At 38.3% G+C, this 16,577-nt stretch overlaps 1 protein-coding gene and 1 non-coding gene across 16 annotated transcripts in view; one reads left to right on the top strand and one right to left on the bottom strand.

The window, feature by feature from the left end:
- Positions 1–16,577, bottom strand: part of PARD3 (par-3 family cell polarity regulator) — a 592,207-nt gene that overhangs the window by 530,589 nt on the left and 45,041 nt on the right. The gene's annotated exons all lie outside the window — the stretch shown is intronic.
- On the top strand, positions 16,121–16,239 carry LOC118609234. Its single transcript, XR_004953245.1, has one exon. It is a non-coding gene; the product is annotated as a 5S ribosomal RNA (ribosomal RNA).

Genomic DNA, 16,577 nt, shown 5'->3' with positions numbered 1-16,577 from the left:
AGCAAGGCAAGTGTCCGCTGGCCTTATGTTAATTAAAATGTCAAAATCTCACAGGTGCAGGTAGAGAGAGGAAGAGGGGAAAGAATAACAGAAGCTGTGTTGGGGAGCTGAGAAAGGCCTCAGAACCTCTGTCACAGTACCCCAGTTACCTTGACAAGCCCTGCCCTGTGCCATACTCCTAGAGACTGCCCTGCAGGTACCACCTTCCACTGTTCCCAGCACCACGTCTGACAGCTTTTCCTGAATTTAGGGAGGCATCCTGAACAGTCGATTTCACTAGTACTATGATGTTTAAGTGAGAGCAAAGGAGAGAAACTCCATGCACTGTTCTCTTAACCAATACCCAGAACTAAACATATAGAGGGTCTCTGTACATATAACATAAAACATTTTCATGACCCTGAACAGGAAATAATCTCTATCTTCTTTCAGAGAAATCAGAAAACAATAAGAGCAGGACAAGACCTCAGAATAGGCACATGGCAATCATGAAAAAAGGGGGCAGTGACACCCCAAGGGCTCACACTCTCACACTGACAGAGAATACGCTCACAGAGAAGCGGGTGGGAGGGAGGAAAGGTGTCAGATGGCTAACTTTAGCTATAGAGAGAGAAAAAACAAAGATGGCAGCTGGTAAGAGCCAGGCTCCCAAACACCACCCTAAGAGAAAGGAAGGAAATATAAAACTTGCAAGAGGGAAGAGAGGCGGTCCATTGTCAATGTCTTTTCCAAGATCACAACCAGTGCATGTCAAGCTGGGAGGCAGATGCATCAAACTGGGAAAAGCTCTTAACTAAGTGGCAGAAGATGACTCTAAGAGCTCTCCTAGATTCTGTGATAGTAGTTAATTCAAGGAGACACACATGCTCTGAACATAAAGCGATAAAAAACAAACAAACAAACAAATAAATAAATAAATAGCCTAGCAGTAGATCTGTTCTCCCTGTTCTCACAAATTTAGAATTCAGCTTCTTTCATGACCCAAGTATCTCAAAGTCACCAGCCTTTTGAATCAGTGGCAGTAGCACCAGACAACTTACTTTGTCAGTTAAAACAAAATGGAGATTTATCATTAGTTCCTGACAGGACTGTAAAAAGTACGTTCAGCACTGAACTGTTCTTTTGGCTCCCACCCCCATCTCACACCTCCCACTCCTTCCACCTGTCATCTCCCCAGGTCTTCCCGACTTTCATCAATCTGTTCAGAAGCTTCAAATTGCCTTCCCCACCAGCCTCTTTTATATTATAATGTTCCATTCCCTCCCCTAGTTAAAGACAGATTGTTCATTTGAAAATTTTAAAAATTGATATACATCATTTTTTAGATCCAGACTTCACAAAATAAAAAAATTAAGTCAGTATAATTGGTAAGCAATGGTTTAAAATGTTAAAAACATGGAACAACTTTAAAAAGTCTATCAATGTAGAAATATCAGTACACTGATGATCTGGTGGACACACAATACTGCTGACACCTCAAATCACCGACTCAACTTCAATTTTACCAAAACTCATGGAAGTGCAAATAATTTAACAAAACACATAAAGGCAAATAATTTATTTACACAAAAACTTTTTCCCAAAAATGAACATCATGGCTTAATAAAACTGGTATATTTGCAGATGGGCAGACCCTATCTCATACACAATAAAATAGCAACCTAGAAATAAGGTTGCTGCCTATGAAAAAGCCTACTGCTATGTTTTTAGAAGACAAATATATTTATTTTTATTTTTAAAAATTTTTGATGAACAAGAAGAATAGCTAATTCCCATCTGTTTGTTTGGTTAGTTGGTTTGGGGGGGGGGACACCAAAAATTCATATAGTTTTCGATAAGGATTGAACATACAGAACTGGTAGCCCCAGGGCAGATAAACACAGCCACCAGCAAATGGACCAGAGACCAAAGAAGGCACCCACTGTCAGCACAGAAACTCTTCCCACGCTGGTCAGTGCCACCATGGTACTCACTACCCTGGAGAGAGAGATTCTGGGATCTTATTATCCCTTATCATGTATGAAATCAATATGTTATGCACTTCACTGAAAATCTCATAGTTTCACAGAAGTCAGTGAAGCACATACACCTCAGAAAAGCTAAATTGCCTAAAATGCTTCAATCCAAAAAGTGACTGGTTTTTGTTTATAAACTCACAGGATGATCCGTAAGAATTTGAAATCATTAAACATAAAAGTTTACAAGATGTATTTGTGAGGAGGAAAATACACGTTATCTTTATCTCACTGAAGTGCAGAATGAGGAACCAAGAGATTAACTGCATCTACTGCCACACCAGATCTCCCGACCCCAGTTCTTGGCTTGATAGCCTCTAAACCAGCGGTCCCCAACCTTTTTGGCACCAGGGACCAGTGCTCCTATGAGAATCTAATGATCTGAGGTGGAGCTGAGGCAGTGATGCTGACGCTGGCAAGTGGCTGCAGATACAGATGAAGCTGTGCTGGCTCACTTGCCACTCACCTCCTGCTGTGTGGCCCGGTTCCTAACAGTCAGTGGCCCCTATAATTCACTCTGATCCAATGGCTCTCCATGGTGTCACTTTGATATAATAATAGCACAGCAACTTAATTTTATAGTTTAAAGGCAAAAAGCCATTTCTCCTAATATTACTGATGTTGGGAGATTGTCATTTTCCTTGTAAATCTTGGAATAGTTCCATGAGAAATCCCAGTTTTAAAACACATTCACCATTAAGAGGAATTAAATACAAGGATATTACATTTCCATCTCAAAATTAGCAAAAATTTTTTAAAGTTGCTCCAGTATTTGGCCTAAAAGACTAAAAGGCATCTTTCACCCCAAGAGATGGGACTAGAGGCTCTGCCTTTACAGCTGTTTTTATTTTATGTCAGGTTTTGACCATTGCTATTGCCCAGCCACTAAGTTGGCATAAACAGGCATCTGTTTGCTACCATATCATTGGAATCTCATGTGTAAGCCTTCGAATCACTTGGCTTTGATAATTACTTTTTTACAACAAACAACAAAGAATTATAGTCTTTATTACAAGGCAATGAAAGGAGCAAGGCTAGCTGGGGTGAGACGAGAGGTACCTGCCTCTGAGACAAAATTTAAAAGGAATGCCAAAATCTTAGCAGTCATGGTATTTTGATATTCAAAATATGTCAAAATTAATGCCAAAAATGTCAAAATTTTAAATAAAAACAGGATCATGTGAGGGTCCTGTCTGTCAAGGAGAGAGTTTTAAAAATTTCTCTCCAAATGTTCATTATAATCACAAGACGAATACACCCCTGAGATCAGAATGTCAGTGGGCTTCAGGAAATTACTGCACATCCAGGAGCTCAGGTGCCTCCAGCTGGAGACCCAGCCTTGCCTAGCACTTGCTTCTTCACTTCAACCTTTTGCTCAATCCTCTACCTCCAGATCCTATGGGGAGTGAGCTGGAGGAAGCAGAGATAAGAAGGACCCTGTGTGTCTTCCCAGGCATCCAGTCTCTGTCCGGACCCCAGAAAATTAACAGCAGTAACCAAGAAACCAACCTCATCATTGTACAAATGAGAAAAATGAGACTCAAAGGGGAAAATTGCAGAAAAGAACATACATATTCTGGCCCATCAATTTGTTGACCCCAAGAAAGATACCTATCAAGGGCTCCTGGTGGTTAACTGGGCTCAAATTTACAAACAGAGCCTATCAGCCCTTGCTAAACAGGGGCCTCTCATGCAAGCCATGCTTTAGGAAGAAGCCTGCACTGAATTGGCTGCCTGTTCTTCTGAGCCGCACTTATAAAGGAGTTCCAGGAATCATATTTCTACCAACAGGACTGAGACTTCCCCTGTCCAGTCATAGCTGCACAGCATCCCCATTAACATCTTCACAGACCAATCAGAGCAGCCCCACTCAGACCAATCAGAACAGTGCTTTTTGAACCAATCAATCTGTGAGGATTTGGAGTCCTCATTTTCATTTGATCAGAGCCATCAGGGATCTATCTATGTAAGTCAGCTCCCCTCTGACTAGGGGAGTACACTTTCTCTGTCCACCTAAGACTGAAGACTGTGTTTCCCAGAGTGGAACTGAAACATCAAAGACAGCTGTCTGGAGCAGAGCAGGCAAAGCATACAGGACTGGACCAAAACAGGGCAAGGTAGAGCAAGGTAGAGCAAAGGGGAAGGGAACGGACCAGAGGGGACTGAAACAGAGTAGGGCTATCTATCTGGGGAGGGGCTGCGCCCAAGGGCCGCCTTGCCAGAGGACCCCCTCACAGCCTTGCCATTCCACAGCCACACGGAATCATAAATGAACTGCAAAACTACTGAGCTGTTGCTAACAGCCATGCTGTTCTGCAGCCGTGCTGGACCACGACTGAGCTGTTTGCACTGAACAAAGTTTCCTTCTTCACCACACCCCAGACTGGGATTCCTGTTGGTGATGAATTGGGGCCAATGACTATCAGTTGACAAATTGCTAGTGGAACGGATGGGATAAGAAGTCACACCCCTAAGTCCCACCTAGGGCTGCAAGTATGCTTGGCAATCTCAGGATTAATCATGCTATCCCAGAGGACTCAGCAACTGTGGACATGTCTTCTATTACTACACCTTTAAAATTTTTACATATGTAACTGTGTTAGTTATTAACCTTTAAATTTTCCTATAGGAAAAGCTCTCATTTTTCCTTTCAGGATCATTACTCTTCAAAAATCAAAACTAGAGCAGTAACAAAAATAGTGCTCTCCAATATAAAATTTCTAACACAATTATTAGCCCTGATCCAGAAGAAATAGCCTTGGGAATTCATGCATGCAACCTTTAAAATTTAAGTTTTTTCAAACATAGCTAGTATTTTAATACAGGTAGTCATGTTTGATGACCATTTCATATTAAACTTTTAGCTCAAAAAATAGAGAACTAAAGCTTCACATCTTTGTAAAAAGTAGATCACAGTTTTGCAATGTCAGCAAATCTTCCTAGCAGTTTACAAATGTCAAGTATTTATCACCAAAACCCACAAATGTTCTATCTCGATATGACCATAAAGTGACCAAAAACATTTTTCTTCAAATATCAGTTTCTCCCTTTTTGTTTCCCATTTTAAGAAATAACTATTAAATGCATTAGATTTGTAAAAATTACTTCAGAGATAGCAATCAATATTCCCATTTTACAAAGATTGGCAAGTTCCAACACAACGGTCTTTGCTAAAGTTTTTGATAGTGTAGATAATGTATTGTCTACAATTCCTCTGATAAAATCTCATAAATATAACCTTTAGCACACAACATCTCATTTGGGGGGATTAGGTAATAAAATCTTTAATTTTCCAAGTTGGGAGAAATCCCAGTTCTCTCTCCTCTCAACACTATGTGCTCGCCAATAAGTGGCCGCATCGCCTCACAACCCAGAGACCCGACTTCCTCCATTCCAGCCAGAAATCCAGAATCAGGCCTTCTGGGTGCCAATCCTGCCTTTCTCACCTTCAGGCTCTGAGAGACTGTGCAAGTTACTTAACCTCACCAGGGTTCAGTTCACTGTTCTATCAAAACGGGAATAATACCTCCTACATCAGAGAATCGGTGTGAGGACTTAATAATGTATACAAAATGCCTAGACTGTGATATAGTTGAAAAATATAATATCAGTGTCCATCCCATAACAAACTATCAAAAGTCTGTTCATTAAAGGTACTTCTCTAAGCAGCATAGTGCTAAAAATTCACTCAAAAATGAGATACACGCACACGTGGGATTTTAGAAGCTCTAAATGATTAAAGATTCTAAAAACATCCTGTACTCATGTTCATAAACTTCATGGTAAAACATACAGTTCCTTTAACAGTTTCTTCTGAATTAGAAGGAATACTGGAATAGGGCTTCTTTTCCCCCACACAAAGAAGAAATGATCTTATACATACCTCCTACTGGTGAACTTAGTGACCCTGTTTATATAAAGGAAATGGCACAGCAGCTTCTAAAATAACTCTATCTAAAATAATTTAATACTATTTTCAACATATTGATGACGTGATTTATTTTTAAAACTATGGAAGTCAAATGTCTCAAATTCAGATTTCTAAGTACTTTTGCAAATATCCCGTAAGTAGCCCGAAATTTTAGCCAACTTCATAGAGAAAAATAATTTAAAACACCTGTAATAAAAAAAAAACTACATTTATTTTAACTATTACAAAGATTAAAAATTATGAAAGAAACTCAGAAGAACAGCTATATACATACCCAATTTCCTTTCTATGCTAACCTTTCTGTTTCTAGGAAGCTCCTCTTAGAAACAGGAATTTATTTAGGAATTTATTTACTTCTATTACTGAGTCAATGGGAAATTAACTTATAAAACATTAATAAATTTCTGTGACATTTTTACTAAAAAAGAAACCATATCTTCTTCCAGTAAGAAGAATAATCTCTTAGCCATGCTCAGGCAGATCTGTGAAGACCTACAGTTCTGGCTTTTGGGGTCTCTGCTTTGATCCTCAGCCCTTTGCTGCAGGAATTAGAAGGTAAACCCTAGTTTTGCTCCTATGTGCTATTTTGTTGAAACCTTCCTTACAGTGGAAACCAAATATCTTTAAAGAGAATTTGGTTCTCACTTTTCTGTTTTTACTGATACTGTAAGGATAGAAATCTGTTCATTGTAAAATCAATGTTTCTGTTGTTTACATTGTCTGACTAGTTTGCTGGTTTTTTTCCCTTAGCTTGAAAAATTGGGAAAAGGGACTGTGAATATCACCTGAGTCATGATTCTAAAGAGCTCCAGTGACTGGGTGTGACTGTGGCTACAGAAAGTAGAAAGGACTCTAGAGAGAGAGGCACTATCTTTGGAAAAGATTTAGGTGTCAAATTCTTTCCCACCTGAACATTCTTCTTCAGGATCTACCGCTAGCCCAAGCCCCACATGGTTTTGTATTTTCAAAAGGGAGATCATTTCTAAATGCTCAAGGACATATTCTGCTTCTTAAAAAAAAAAAAGAAAAGAAAAGAAAGAAAAAAAAGAAAAGAAAAGAAAAGAAAAAAGAAAAGAAAAGAAAAGAAAAGAAAAGAAAAGAAAAGAAAAGAAAAGAAAAGAAAAGAAAAAAGAAAAATATTGGGAGCTATAAATGCAATGACAAATCTTCCTAACAGTAATTTCCATTGCCACCTTCTATGTTGCTCGACAAAAAGTGAAAATGTTCCTGTCACAAGTACTCCTTGCTGAGAGTCTCACTGAATTTCAGGAGGCTTCCACAATACCTGGCCTGTCTCCCTCAAACTGAGTCCCAGAGAAGAGGTATTATGGCAAAGAGTTTGAAGCTCAAACAGGTGGTCTTGGCTCTTCTCTTCTCAATACCTTCTCCAAATCTAAAGCAGTTATTTTCATCATAGATCATCATATCAAGCTCCCTCACAAGAGTTCATTTAATCAAAGGCTCCATGACTAACAATGACTGAAAAACCACTTGTGAAAGATATTGAAATATGTTCACAGTACAGTAGATGGAAGAACACGAGCTACAAAAACAGCTTTTTAGGATGGTTCTGTGCCAGGCCCTGCAACCGACTCCCTCAACATCCATCCCTAAGCCCCTTTGTCTCTTGCTGTCTTTGCCTAAGGTGGATGGAAAAGCTAAACTCTCTCACTGTTCCAGGATCCCTTGTAGCTGGGCTGGCCACACGATACAGTTCTCTAACCAATGAAACCTAAACCAAATTCAGTGAAACACCTGGAGTGAAGTGCAGGAATAGATGTAAGGGTACCACCACCTGGACAATCCTCTTTCCTGTCTTGCCAAATATGGAAAAACGCAAAAACTGTGGGACAAAGTGCCTAAGCCAGCCGATCACACAAGGCTGCAATCTGCACCTCAGCCACTAGACCACCCCTGTGCTGCACATCTGCACCCTCCCCTACCCCTCCTTGCCACTCTGCAAATATTCTGTAGCCCAACCAGAACGGACCTGCCCCCTCAAACCTGTTTCTGATAGTTCACTTGTATCAAACTCTTCCATTTCAAGTAACAGCCTCTCTCTTTCCATCTACTCTGGCTGGCAGCAAAAACCTAGCTCACCTCCTCCACGACACTTGCCAAAAACTGCAATACACAGTGATTTCTATCCTCCATTAATGTATATCTGAGCATGTCACTCTGTGACAAGCACTGATCTGGTTGCAGAGAATGCAACCGTAAAGGTGGACAAAGTGCCTTCTCATAAAATCTGATGACAATTTGTGCCTCTATTACACATTTATAACATTCAGGCTTCTACTGCACTAATCACTAGGAATTTCCCCTTCACTTATCCTTTTACAAACATTTACAGAGTACCCTCTACGTACGTTACAGGCACTTCATGAAGGATGTGATCATCCTTATCTTCACAGCACCTGTCAGATCTAACACTGGGCCTGATGTTGAACCGATCATGAAGCGCTGACTGACTGAATCAACAGATAGCAACACAGCATCAAGTGTAGCCCAATAATATGGAACAACTTTCATTTTCTTCATTTTCTTTCATTTCCCATTTTTTTTTATTCCTCACAAATTCCTATCCTCTTACCTCCCCCACATACTTTTATTTTTATTTTCTCTTTGTTTCAAAAATTATAAATATGACAAATGTGTGTTTGCAGGGTAGATCCTGAGACCCTTACACCCAAACATTATTATGTCGTCTAGCACACTGTTTGCTGGGTGCTTATTAACACCTGATTATCTAACGAAATTCTGGAAGTGCTAGACAGTGCAGCCAACAAACAAGTAAATATCTGTTACAAATAGAGAAAGAGGGAAAAATTACCATTATCTGCATATTATAAAACTGCACACCTGGAAAAACCCAAGAGTATAACTTGAATTACTAAAATAATTCGTGAAGATTATAACATTTTAAAAATTGCTTTCCTACATATAAACCATAGCCAATCTAAAAGTAAGAGAAAAATCTGACAATAGTAATCAAAGGGTTAAGTACCTAGGAGACAATAGATATATTGAACTTATATGATATTTAAACTTTAAAACTCAAAGAAGTGACAAAAAAGAAGGCTTAAAAGTTTACATATATACTTGGATTATATTTTTTGTTGGTTAATTAGAATTCACTATTTTAAAGATGTCAATTTCCCCCTGAAATAATTTATATAATTATAATAAATTTCCAATTAAAATATTAACAAGATTTCTATTAATTTAATTTTTGTGGAATGAGTCAGCTTTGACAAAATGAGTTTAAAGTTATCATCCTGAAAAACAAACAAAAAATTCAGAAAAAATATGAAAACAAAAAGCCATATGGAAGTGCCTTATCAGAATTAAAAACAGTTTGGGTCTGAGAGAAAAAGAAAAAAAATAGAATACGGAATACAGAAAGTCAAACACATTAATTTATAGAAGCTATATATTTCAAGCAAAAGCAGAAAAGATTACTAAAAGAAAAGTGGCCTAGCAATTCCATTTCTAGAATACTTAAGATATACTTGTGCTACCAAAACTGGGATTATATCCCCTGTCTCTGTCTCTCTGTCTCTCTCTCTGTGTCTCTGTCTGTCTGTCTGTCTGTCTCTCTCTCTCTCTCACACACACATACGCACTCCTAAAGCCCTAGAAAACTGGAAGGCTATGCAGAAGGCAATTAACATGTTTACATGAAAAGAAGATGAGCCAGGGGCACCAAGCTTTTATTTCTTGTCTGTACTAAGTTGTCTAAATGTTCATGTACTTTCTTGTGTCAATTTGGATTACTCTTGGTAGTGACTTAAGAGTCATTTTTCTTTTATTATTTATACTATTTTGTACTGTAAACTGTGAATGGGAGGCTTAAAATACTCAGCCTCATGCCTGGAACATAATTCCATAATAAATAGAGTGGTTGCTGTGCTCATGAGGACTATGGTTAAAATAGCAATACCACCTCTAATTTGCATAGTATTCTGCTTGCAAGACAGGAAAATAAAGTTGGTTATACATCTGAGAAATGTAGTTCCCCTAATTTGTTAATATGCTTTTCCCAATACACTATACTTTAGTCATATTTTCTTAGAGAATAACTACTTTTATGGGACATTTTCCTGTGGTACAAGAAAAATCCAGCTTCCAATGGTCTATAAACTGTAATGCACTAGTGGGAATGAGCTAACGAGAAGAGAACAACTCATCTTCTAATCACATTAGAAGTGTATGACAAAGGCCGCCTCCTTTCCATCTCAAGTTCAAACCTTAATAAGACAATCTGAAATAACTTACTTGAATTAGCATGTTGTGCAGACAGCATTCCCAATTTGGCAGCAGGAACAGACTGCCGCACTACTAACTTAAGTCAGCCTTTTTTTTTTATGTAATAAACTTTTAAGAAGAGTGATTTAAATGCTCCTGAAGCCATAGCAAAAGCTAATGTCTTGCAAAAATATATATATCTGAAGCTAAGATGGTACTGCTTGATAAGACTGGTCGTAGCATTTTAAAGTCTTTTACATTATAAAAATATAATCACATATCAAATACTTACTGTCCCTCAATTAAATAGAATCTCTTTCCAAAAAATTCAAACAAAATCCAAGTGCCAGACCGTGCATACAACGTCTGGTTTTAATCAGAATGGGATGCTCTTATCTGTCACACTAAAAAGGCAGGTATTCAGTAACTGCCAGAAAACAGTGCTCTGATTTGTGGCACTTACTCTATCCATTTACAGAGCCAAGAGTCGTTTGAGAATATATCAGCCAAATCTTTTGTTTCAAGAAAGCCTATCTTTACTACACTGAACTATTAACAGGGATTAGCCTCAGAGTGAGTGGAAATTCTTCCTTCCCTACCAGTACTTATTTCTCCAAATGTTCCATCATGAGATGCTTGAGAATGGAAGAAAATAGCCAATACAGTAGGTAAACCCCCTTTTTTAACACAGTAGGTCACCTCAGCCTGTTGCTGTCTCCAAGCCCAAGGACATATCCTCAGGGCTAGTCCTCAAAATCCAGCTTGGCTCAGGCCCACAGACCGTTGTGTAGAAATGAAGCCTCTCCTCTTCACACACGCCCAACTGAGGAGCAGAACTAGATGACACTGTCCATGACCCAGGGGCACTTGGAATGACAAATGGAAAAACAAACCAAGCACCTAGGACACCCTTGGAGAAGCTGGCAATTAAGTTCCAGGCACACCTCGAAGGACAGGTGAACTGGTGCCAACCATGAACTCACTAGGTGCCACAGGTGACAGAACTTACCAATTAGGTTTACCTTTAAAATCCTCCAATGCAAAGCCAGACCATCACCAATGAAGCCTTGGAATGTAGTCAGTTAAAACGTCAAAGGCACAGACAAATATTTCTAAGACCTTACCACATGGTATGGTAAGTAACAAATAAAGTAACTCATACTCTGGTCGAATAGTACAATTTTGTATTTTACCACTGCCTATCAAAAAAACCTATTTGGATAAAAGTAAATATTTAGCTATTTACAATAGTTGTAACAGGACACCACTCAGAGTATAGTGAATTTTCAGAGGACTGGAAGTAAAGTTTTAGACTAAGATTGAACAGTTAATATGAAATTTTAAAATGTTCATTAATTATGGTAGTAAGTTTTCTTCTCTTCCCCCCTCCCTTAAATCCTAACCCACTTGAATCATAAACATACACCTTTTATTTCACACCATAAAATGCAAGTTCTATTGAATGTGGGTAAAGCATTCTTTTAAAGTATGTGGATTTCCCTGAATGGGTATTTTTAGTTTCCAACTAACAAAATCCTCTACTAAGCGATGTGATCTGGGCTGAATTACTTTGTGGCATGCTTCACCTAAAAACAAGATTATTTACCCTCCCTCCTCAGTGCCCCTATTTGTTTTCCATGGCGATTGTCTCAGTCTAGCCCCAAGACCCCTGAGAACGTCTTAATAGAGAACATCCTCTCACAGGGCCATAGGGCATGGCAGAGAGCTGTGTGAACTCTGGGCGTTCAAATGTTTGATTAATAAAATCGAAGAGGATGTTTGCTTCAAATCCTCTTCTTCTATTTCCAGACTAGCAAATCCAACCCAGAAAGAAGCAGAGAATCAGAGAAGAGCATGCTGGGGATAAGCAGGGCCACAGAAATGATCTCGAAGTGTGCTGGGCAAGGGCAGCGGGGAGGGAGAACAAGGCGGGGAAAACCAACTTAAAACACAAAAGGAGTAGATATTGCTAATCTAGGAAACTTCAGAAAATATCTGAAAATGAGAATGCTTATTAGGTTTATACATGTTAACAGAACAAAAATGGTCACACTTATAACAAAAACCTTCAAAAGTGGCTTCCCCTGAATAAGATACTGCAAGTGGTTTTTATATTGTGGAAAAATGCAACAAAAATTAGTTGTCCAAGGAAAGACATCATGTACATGTTTGTTTTGTTGCTGTTGTTTAATGTTTCTAGATCACTGATATCCCGAGAAATACAGAAACATCTATTCACAAAACCAATAAAAAATTCTTCCAATAATAGCTATTTCTACAACCCCTGTCTTAGGCTGATATCTTGTATCTTATTTCATACCTCCCAAAATAAGCCAAGTTTCTTGACAGTAAAAAGCATATTTTATATTTACCTATTTTCTATGTATCCATGACATACTCTAAAGTACCTTATTTGCAATAAGGAACATTTTGTTACAATTAATCTGTCCTTTTCATATCATATACACACACTTGTTAAAAGTCAATGATTTCAAAATCAAGCAGATTTTCTTTTTCCGTCTTCTAACATCTATAAATTCTAGGCTTCTCTAAACAAATTAGGCTAAACTGAATCCACGCTAACTTCTAAAAACTATTTTAGACTATTTGGTTACAGATTTAAACCACACACATATAAACATTTCTACAAGAAGCAATTCTCATAGAAATAACCTTCCCTCTTTTAATAAATGGCATTTAAGCTAATAGCAGGAAGAGACACAACTAAAGCCAAAGATGTCAAGAGTGATGAGAACATGGGTTGGATTAATTAGCAAAGATGCAGGACCATGTGCAAAAAATCCCTCAAGCTTACAAATTCAGGATTTTGATCATAGTAATACTGTCATCCTTCCAAGGTCCTCAAAACAAGTGTAGTGGGCCAAAGACAAAAGTTTTCAGAGGCAAAGGAGGGACTGAAAGCTTCAGCAAAAACTGCTGGGGCCAGCACTAGGGCACACCTGGCACAGGAAATCCTCCCTTCACGAGGCTCACATGGTAGCTCGTGAGGTCACAACTGGAGAGTGTGTCTGTGCTCAGTGCCACTGTGACCTGGACCTGCGTCTTTGGTAATAACAGATAACTTACGCTGGCATCTTAAATCAGCAGTTTTCTAATCACATGATTCCCAAAAACAGTCTCTCGTCAAGAATATGGAGAAAAAAATTGGCATTAAAATGAAAACTGAGATAAGAGACAAGAAAACATCCCACTATCAATATGGACAACATGCTTTTGTGGATCCCTTTCTGTCCTGATCAACTAATTACAGAACTGAAATATGAATGACAAATCAACTGGATCAGTCATTAATCTCAAGACTCAAGACAGGCTGTGTTTACCTGCCTCAAAGAGAATAGTGAGAACTGTATCTATGGACTACTCTTACTCTAGTCCTGGGGACTGAGAGCTTCCCCATGATCAGGGTCACTCAAAAAGGACTCAAAGGGGAGCATCTAACCCACAGTGACATGTTAGGCAAAACCAGCAGAGGAACTATGGTCCTAATCTGGATTGACAGCCCTGTACAGATATACTTCTCCCTACCCTACTCCTTGCTCTCCTCCCTCCCCAAATTCACCTTTACAAAGATAATTTCTGACCTTTTGAACCAATAAAATGTTTACAGTGCAAAGTTCCAAGTTCCTGGAGAACTGTCAGGCTGAAAAAACAGATAGGTATCATCTATTGTTACCTCCTCTTGAAATTTTATCCTTCTACTTGCCTTTCTGTATGAATCTTAGTTTCAAGTCTTAGACTCAAGTCAAAAAAGGTACTGCCATTCACCCAAAAGGAAGCTTCTAGACAATACAAGTGGTATAATTTATTAAATATCTGTGAAAGATATGCAATAATGATATCTGTGAAAGGAGAGGAGCTCTGAAACAAAGACTACTAGGGGAGCCAAGCAAATTTTAATTTCCCTTTTCTCTTTAACTCCTTTGGTACATACAACTTCTTTTTTAATCCAAAGCCATTTTCAAAGTCTGTGATGCCATTCTGAATCCTTTACTTTGAGCCTTAGTTTACATTAAAACTTTCTCACTTCTAAAATACATATTTGATAGATTCAAATATAGTTATGACTGAAATCTATAACTAATTATCAGTCATAATTAAAAAAATTAAAGTTTGCACTCTCATCTCACCCACTATCTGGTGAATGAAATTCACAGCAGCAATGAGCTCAACTCCTCCTTCTTCCTATCTCCCTATCCACTCACTGAGACTGAGATAATCTCTAAAAAAAAACAGTATGTCCCAAAAACCGCTATGAATTCCACTCAAATTAGTACAATGACCAAGATTTTGGTCCCCAGTTAAACTTGTAAGGGAGACATTTTTCTGACTGTTGTAAAATACCAAAATATGATTCCCTCATTTTGCCTTTCCTGTAGATGTTTCACTATGTTGTTCTAAAATTCTCTTTTAGGACAAAACTTCCTTTTTAGACATTAAATTTTTAGGCATGAAATTTAATTTCCTACACCAACCTTTCCTTACTGGCAGCTTAGTTATGAGCCCACCTTTGATATTCACTCCTAAACTGCATCTGTTCCTGATGGCCTTTGTAAACACTCAGTACTTCCTTCTCTGTCGTCCAGTATTTGCCTAAATAAAGTATGAAAGGTTAGAAAATGCTACAATTATCTGCATAGACCACTTAAGCAAAACCTCACACCATCGGGCCTGAAAACTGACACGGAAAAAGATCGGCTTGGAAATGTCAGCTGAATAAGAGTATTAGAATCTCACCAATTGTTTTGGAGTACCCACCAATTACCACACTCATGTACTATAGATTATTTCGTACATACTTGTCAACCTTCAGCAAATCTCCACAGAGGTGGTATTCTTCCCATTTTAAATATCAGGAAACACAGGTTCAGAGAGATTAAGTATATTTTCTAGTAACCCAGCTTGAAAGTGGCAGATCATTATTCTAAAGCGTCTTCACCACACACTAGATCTCATAATTGCAGGAGAGGAGCTTTGAAACAAAGACTATTAGGGGAGCCGAGCAAATTTTCACCCACAATTTCCTTTTTCCTCTATTATGTCATGCTCTCTACAGAACTACACCTAATTATGAATCATTTTCTAGTTGAGGCAATCCAGTACTATGGACTTTCAACTCATGGACAGTGTAACAGGTAAATACGTTTTAATCCTGGGAACACTAAGTTTGAATTAATTTCACTATTATTCACTCACAGAATAAAAAATCACTATGAACACATTCGACCTAAAATGTAAGAACTAGAGTCCCAGCCCACCCCCTGGGAGGGCACACCTTGAACTCTGGTAAATTTAGGTTGGTGATGGGTGACAAGGCTTAACAACACTGGAAATCCCCTATTGTATAAACTGTAATGGGTGTGACCGAAACAGCTAAATCAAGTCATGATGGAAGGCTGTGTCAGAAAGAACAGGTTATGCAAAGGATAAACTGAGAATGACTCTTTTTTCTATTACAGTTGACATTTAATATTATTTTATATTAATTTCAGGTGCACAGTATGGTAGTTAGACATTGATATAATTTACAAAGCGATCCCCAATACGTCTAGTACCCACTTGGCACTAAATAGTTATTAACAATATTACTGACTAGATTCCCTATGCTGTACTTCACATCCTCTCGACTATTTTGTAGCTACCAATCTGTATTTCTTAATCCCTTCACCTTTTTCACCCAGCTCCACAATCCTCTCCCATCTGGCAATCACCAGTTTGTTTCCTGTATCTAGGATGACTTTTGATACTCACTGCTGCCAAAGAAGAGAAGGGGGGCAGGGGGACTATAAATGCATAGGCACTGAAAATAAATGAAAACAAAATACTTGACTAGTGCTTCTATTAATTGAAACTCAATACTGAGAATAGAAATAACTCAACGAGCACTGGATATTAAAGACTTAACTGGGTCTACGGCCATGCCACCCTGAACACGCCTGATCCCATCTGATCTCAGAAGCTAAGCAGGGTTTGGCCTGGTTAGTATTTGGATGGGAGACCACCTAGGAAGACCGGGTGCCGTAGGCATAAAAAAATAAAATAATAAAGACTTAACTGTGTTTTTTAATAGGAAACCAAAGAAATATACTAGCTGTATAGAAAAAGTAATATAGCATAGATGTGGCAAAAGATTTTAGTTACAGTATTAAATTTCTATATTTAGGCCTTAAATTGTCCTATCCACCTTCAAAGAAAAACTGTATAAACTTAATCAATAAAAATTAAGTGTCTGCTAGATACAATGTACTCTTCAGAATTGTTTCACACGTGGTCCTGCTTAAGGAGAATATCATACGTAATCATCTAGAATATTTCCAAAACCAACTGTCATCTATCCAGCACCCCAGCAAAGAGGGAAAATAAAC

Source organism: Rousettus aegyptiacus, unplaced genomic scaffold (genome assembly GCF_014176215.1).
Source record: "Rousettus aegyptiacus isolate mRouAeg1 unplaced genomic scaffold, mRouAeg1.p scaffold_m13_p_10, whole genome shotgun sequence".
Lineage (NCBI taxonomy): Eukaryota > Metazoa > Chordata > Mammalia > Chiroptera > Pteropodidae > Rousettus > Rousettus aegyptiacus.
This window is presented reverse-complemented; position numbering and strand designations above follow the sequence as displayed.